This window comes from Poecilia formosa, unplaced genomic scaffold (assembly GCF_000485575.1).
Source record: "Poecilia formosa unplaced genomic scaffold, Poecilia_formosa-5.1.2 Scaffold1133, whole genome shotgun sequence".
In the NCBI taxonomy this organism is placed as follows: domain Eukaryota; kingdom Metazoa; phylum Chordata; class Actinopteri; order Cyprinodontiformes; family Poeciliidae; genus Poecilia; species Poecilia formosa.
The window spans coordinates 19,925-26,930 of NW_006801072.1; the positions used below are offsets into that span (position 1 = coordinate 19,925).

General features: G+C 38.4%; 1 long non-coding RNA gene across 1 annotated transcript in view; it reads right to left on the bottom strand.

Annotated features, from left to right (window-relative positions):
- Positions 1-652, bottom strand: part of LOC107835169 (uncharacterized) — a 2,566-nt gene extending 1,914 nt beyond the window's left edge. Inside the window, exon 1 of the long non-coding RNA XR_001660996.1 lies at positions 3-652. This is a non-coding gene — a long non-coding RNA (uncharacterized LOC107835169). The remainder of the gene's footprint in view (positions 1-2) is intronic.
- Between the last annotated feature and the right edge of the window lie 6,354 nt (positions 653-7,006).

Below are 7,006 nucleotides of genomic sequence, written 5' to 3' on the forward strand. Positions count from 1 at the left end.
ACACACACACACACACACACACACACACACACGCAGATGATAGTAATAGCGGCGCTGACAGACATGAGCGGCCAGCTGAGCTAGAAGCCAAAGCTGCAGCTGAAAGTCCAGAAAAGGCCGTCCGGACACTTTTAAACATTACCAAACCGAACGCAGAGCGAGAGAGAGAGAGAAAGAGGGAGAGAAAGAGGGAGAGAAAGAGAGAGACATCTGTAAACAAGAATGGAGAACAGACAAGGGATTACTGCAAATGTCGAGGTCTGCCTGTCCGTGCATGACAAACGGCCTGTTTATCCTCTCCATTACACGATAATTATGTCGATTTAATAGCGAGACAGAAATGGAAACATTTTCTCATTTGCAGATTTTAATCGCTGGATGTCAGATCGACCCCAGATGAACGTCGCATTTCTGTGTGAGCTCAGAATCGTTCACACGCCTGTTAGATCCGTATTTTGATCGACTTGAGCCTCGTCATGAAAACCTCAGTGGAAATGAAAGGCAGGTCAGAAAGGAGAAGAATAGTTTGATGGTATTCATGGAAATAAAGGGTTTTTCGTGAAATGGTGAGGAGGGTGTGAATAATTTAAGATTTCCAAAATTTTAATGAAAATAATTTTATTTCACTTTATTTTAGAAAATTATGAATTTCACAATTTCAAAATAGTGATTTTTTGGGGGGGAAGATTTACAATCAGAAATAAATTTGTTTAATTAAAACAATCTTCACACATAATAAATAATCCTAATGTACAATAAGACACATACTTGCATAATGCAGCATTTTATACATATTGAGTCCAAATTTAATCAAAATTATAAGTAAAATATATATTTAGATGTGTACGTCCTAACAGCCATTTCATTTCTGATGCAGATGTCTTTGTTTTGTTTGAAAATACTTTACAATTCTCAAGTTGTTTATCGTCATCAGGAGAAATACGACTGTGGTCAGAAATATAATTTACGATATTAATGACAGATTTGAATAAACACTGTTTTTCTCCATCATGGTGTCCCTAAATTCCACGTTTTGCTTTTTATTTTTGAAAAGCGGCAGAGTCCAGTTATGACGCAGCAGCGTTTCGAAGAGGCTTTTGTGTTTCAGTGCTGCAGACGTGATGGGCTCCCAGCGCTCCGCGTGTGTGTGTGTGTGTTTCTACGCCTCCGTTGGTCTCGGCGGGTGTGAGTGTGTGAGTGTGAAGCCGTCAGGTTTCACCACCTCGCTGATGCTGATCTTCGGTTGCCGCTCCTCTGTCGCCTCATAAACAGCGTTCTTTGATGCTCGATTATCTGAAGCGTCTCTGAAGGCCGACCTGAGCCACAAATAATGTTTCTTTTCGGCGCGGCGTAAAATGTGAATTATTTTGAAAGCGGCTCTGTGGATGAACGGGACGATGGCTCGTTTCTTTATTATCTGACCAACAAACACAAAGAAGTCGAAAACACAGAAACATGGAGGATTTGATGCCAAACTACTTCCCTAATAATAATAAAAAATATTTCAGGATACCCATTAACCTCAATTTATCACCCTCCCCCACCTGTTGCTGCTGGCGAACTGGTGGAAAAAGGGCTGATGTACTTCTCCATCATTTATAAGAAATGTTTGGGAATATATTTTAGTCACGATGCGACAAAAACTACTGACTATTAATTAATGCAAAAAGTGAATATGAATAATTTAGATTAATATGAACCACTCTCACTAAATGTAGGAGTGCAGGCTGGCTAAGTAAACCAATCAATCAATAATCCACAATATTGGTGACCAAAGTTGCTCAACTATTCAATTTCAAATAAAATGAGACAGGAGACGAGGTAGATCAAACCAGAACTTTTAAGTAGTAAAAGCTCAGCTGTGAAGAAAAGTCTTGATGTTTGATTAAAAAAAGATCAAATTCAGTTATTGATCAAAGATTTATCGGCAGCCGAATCGTCAAGTCAGACATGCAGAGAGCTGTAAAAAAATATCAGACTGTAAATGAATAAAGCAGCTAATGTTAAAATATCAGACTGTAAACGAATAAAGCAGCTAATGTCAGCTTGTTCTGGTCTATGTAGAGCAAAACCATAAAGAAGTAAAATAAAAGTAAAGTAAAGTAAAATTTGTGCAGAAGCTTTCAGAAAACCTCAACTAAAGTTAGCAGGGGTTAATTTATTATTTTCCCAAAACCCAAAATTAAAGCACAATCAATATTAAAATGAGTTATTGTTACATTTGGCATCACTACTTAATAAATGCATGGCAATAGTTTAATGTAGCTATAATAATAATAAATGTATTATAATAACTTTATAGCAGTACAGTTGTTTCAAATTGAAGGTTTTTTTTTACTTTTAATTTATTATTATTATTATTATTATAATTATTGATTAGCTTTTTGTTATATTAGTGACAGTGTGAAACTTTGGCGTATTGAACAGTCATAAGGTGAACGTGACATCATAAGAGTCACAGTTACAGTTTTTGACAAAAGCGTTGAGTTTTAATAATCCGACTTAGGAAATTGAACTGTCTTCTACCTTTTATAAGCATACAAATAATAAACAAGCTCCCCCCAAAAAATAAAAAAATATGTTGTTTTTATTGCATTTTGTAAATAAATCTTTGTTTTTGCAACATAAATTAGCAGATAACCATGGCTGTTATATAGTAAATGGGTAAAATTTGCTCTTTTCTGCCTTAAATTAGTTTTGAGTGTTGTTGAAACAATCTGCTACACTGACTGTGCTCTTAAAGAGCCAGACGGCTGGACCGGGTGTCAGACAGCCGTGTTTTTCTCTTCTATTTTTATCGTTTTGGGACAGAAATCGCACTACTTTACGGGGAAATTTGGCGAGAGCTTTTCCTTTTTTCTTACATTTTTATTAGTTACTTTTTCTAGTACTTCCACTGTTATTGTTACCAAAAATAATAAACCTTTAAAAAAAAAAAAAAAGGATGAAAAGCGGAGTGCGGGCCTCATAACGCGGGACGCCTGGAAGAGAGAGCTGCTTGTTCTGATCCAATGGCAGCTGGAGAAACACCAGGTCACATGGGATCAGGCTTTCCCTCCAAACAGCTGGTCAAACAACGGCACCGCTGCCAGACACACACACGCACACACACACACGGTTACCCGCCCATGAAGGTACAATGTGTGTGGATAGTTACGCACACACTCACCGGTCGGAGCTCATAAAACAAGGTAACTTTGGACACTTTGTGTAAAAACCTTCCACAGCTGTGACGGCTGCTGCACTGACCAAAAGAAGATCTTTAAATGTGTTGTTATTAACACTGGAAATAAAAGACATCCAAACTGTAGGTGGAGGTAGTGGAGGCTGTGGCATCCTGCATGGAGACATCTCAACAAATAACTCTCTCCTTTTGTTTAGTATTGTTAAATAAAAGGAAAAAAACAACATGCAGTTTAATTTGAAAGGTCCAAAACTGGTTTATGCAAAATCACTTGTGTATGACAGCCTGGCTCAAAGCAAACCATAAGGCCAGGAAAACAACCAGAACCTTCAGGAAACATTTAAATTACTGCACACACATACAGTAACAGGAATGATTTGTGGCAACCTTGACAAAAATGTGTCTCGCATGCAAACAAAAAACTACAAAGTTCAAATGAACATCTGAGGTCTGCAGGTGTCGTGGTTCTCCTGATGTCATGCAGGGTTTCAACCATTCATTGCTGCATTATTCACTCGACCTTCAGCCTGCAGAAGCTTCCTGTCCCCGCAGCATGGTGCTGCCACCACCTGGGCGCTTTCTTCATCTTGACCACAGAGTCTAAATTAGTCTTGGTATGAGTTTTTCTTCAGACAGTGCTGGAGTATGCAGAGTCAGCATTGGGGAACAATGCTCATATTCCTATGTAAGATTATATATTAAAAAAAAAGATATAAAATCTTTAAAACATTGACAAAAAATTGGTGTAGAGGCTGCGGTAACATGTAAAAAGTTCAATAAGCTGTTTTTCTGCTACCTATGTATTAGTATGGGTAGCTAAAAAATGTAAAAACTGTTACAATATGTAACAGTTTTTGTAACTTTTACAAATATATGTTTTTATACATATTTGTTAAACTGTCACCATGTTGTCATGGTAAAATATGAGATTATCTGTGAAAAGATTGAGCTTCTCCAACTCCTCCATGAGCTACTATTGATGTCTGAAGAAACGCACCACTCGACCAAAAACAGCCAATCAGAACCAGGAGGAGGGGCTTAGCGCTGTCAGTTAACCTTGTGTGCATGCTGCTAAACGTGCTAATGGTGGAGAAACAACTTACCGTTCCAGTAAAACTGTATATCCTACTGTATATACTGTATATATACTGTATAAACTGTATATGCTAACTAGCGTTAGCATTTAGAAGAGATCACAGTTTTAATGTAAAGAAAACTTTTAAAAAAAAAATAAAAGTTACATCCTGCTGCTTTAAACAACAACTAAATAAATACATTTTTATTTTTTACTCCTTCAAATCCAACCTTTCGTGGCTCTCTGGGTTTTGGTTTTGTGTTGCGACCCAAAAGCTCCTCAGTGGGCCCCATCCGGCCCCCCCGGCCCGCTGTACAAACTCGTGTGAGCGTATTATTCGCCGGGTTTAAACGTTGTGTTTCCAGGCTGGATCATTAACGTGTAACTACATTGTTCACGGCTTATCGGAATATTTACGTCTCACCATGAGATGTCTGCGCCCCGTCCGATCACCGGGCTGGCCCCGACAGAGACAGAGTGAGCCAAAATACCAGGAGAGAGAGAGAAGAGAGGAGGAAGAATGAGTGGGAGTAGTTGCCCCAAATACCATCTCTAAATATAGGGAGGGGGGCGCAAGGTGCAGAGGAGAGGAGCTGGAGGACAAAGGGATTCAGGACGGGCTGAGGAGCTTCTGTTCCTTTGTGTTTTCAACAACACAGAAAGTAACGTTTGGATGTCGCCCACCATGAAGGCGAACCGTGTCGCTACCCACAGATAAAAGTGGAGTTTTAATCATCAAATGCTATTAAACAACTTCCTTGACTGTCTCTACAAAATGGAGGCAGCGGTGAAAGGGTTTCATTTTAACATTATTATCCATGTGAAGTCTGCCGAAATCGGCTCATTTATTCTTCAAATTCAAGTTTTACTGCTGCATTTGTTAAGCCATGTGGCTCTTGACGGTGGGCGGTTACCATAGCAACCAGTAACCGGCAGCCGTCCGTAGTTATTATGGTATGCATTGGGATCTTTTGCATGTTTGCTTTACAAGTGTTAGATTTTAACATGTGTCTTTTAGACTGATGTAATTATACTGAGGGGTTTATGTGTAAGCTTGTCATGATTGTTAGATGTTTTAAACTGTTATATTTGATGTTTTGCATTTTACATGCGTCAGATTTTAAAACAGCTGTCAACTGTTCATTGGTCTGTAGGGTTATTTCATGTATTTCATTTCAGAAGCAGAAGAAGTCAGATACGTTCACGTTTTTTAAATAAATTAATGTTTCAGTTACAAATTATGTGAAAAGTCTTTGAATGTGATGTGTGGGATTATATTTCCTGTACTAAAAAATACATTTACCCACCAAAGACACTCCAGTAAAGACTGAGTTAATATTTTATTTTGAATGTAAGATGTCTGACTTCCATTGTTGCTGTTAGTTTAATAACAAACTGAGCTGTGTTGTGTTGTTTGCTGTAGTTAGTGACTGTATTATGTTTAGTTCCCCCCTGTTGTGTTTTAATGGTCTGACCAGCCAGTATATAAACACACATGCAGCTCTGGACAAAATGAAGAGCCCGCTGCACCGAACCTCATTGAAAACTTATATTGATTTCTGAGTTAAAACTTCAGTATTGTTGTTTCTAAATGACTATTAAACTGTTTTCTTTGCATTATTTGAGGTCTGAAAGCGCTGCGTCTTTATTGCAAATAAAATCTAAATTTTTGCTTGTAATTTCAGAGACATGTTGTCAGTAGTTCATATAATAAAAGAACAATATTCATTTTACTAAAACATGTACCTGTAAAAAGTCAAATCAGAGAAGCTGATCATTTTGCAGTGGTCTCTTAATTTGTGGGGATTTTTTTAAAGTCAGTTCTGTTTTGTTTGTTCACACTTTCGCACAGAGTTTTGCTTCTTTGACCTCAGCAATCTTTTATTTTGGTAAATGTAATCTTTTTGGTTAAAATAAAAGCCCCTGCTTCTCTAATGCTTCCTGTGGTCCTCTTGTGTTTCAACTTGGTCCATCATCAGCGGTTGAACTTTTCCTTCCACTAAGAACATCCCTGACAGCCAAAATCTGTCAAAACTATAGTGAAAAATAAATAAAACAAATAATAATTTGAAAAAAAATCACTTCTGGTCAAACTAGGCGTAATCAGCAAATACACAAACAGACCTGTGCCAGGGGTTTCTGTGGTATTTCCCCCTCACAGGATCGGGTTTTACTGTTGTGCCTGGGGAGGAATTAAACGGCGATCTGCTCCATCGATGGTAAACTGTCTGTGCTGACTGATGGAGTGTTTATGCTGTGAAAAGGAGACCTCGGAGTGAGCGGCGTGTCAGCATGGTGAGTCAATTTATAGCAATCCCTCCATCAGCTCTTCAGTCACACTCTGTAACTCTATCTGTTGGGTCTGGACCTCCCGACGCTCCACGCACACAGCGAACGCACATTTCCTCACGGAGGACGGAGTGGGCAAAGTTCAAACGAGTGACGCACGAGTCGGACGCGATTCACGAACAAAAAGTCATCCGTCACACGGCAAACGACTCGGACGCATTCTTGGAGCGTGGGACCCGGTTTTTCCTCTAAACCCCTAAAAAGAAGCCGGTGACTGTTGGTGCTTAAAAGCAGCTTTAGTAAATTATGTTCATATTTATTTATGTGATTATTTCAGATTAGAAAAAAAATTATTCCCCCCCCTAATATTTATAATATCACAACAACCAAAAAAGATTTTTTTTTTTCTTTCAGGAGGGTTAGAACATTTTCATACATAAAGAAAGATAAATTTTTTA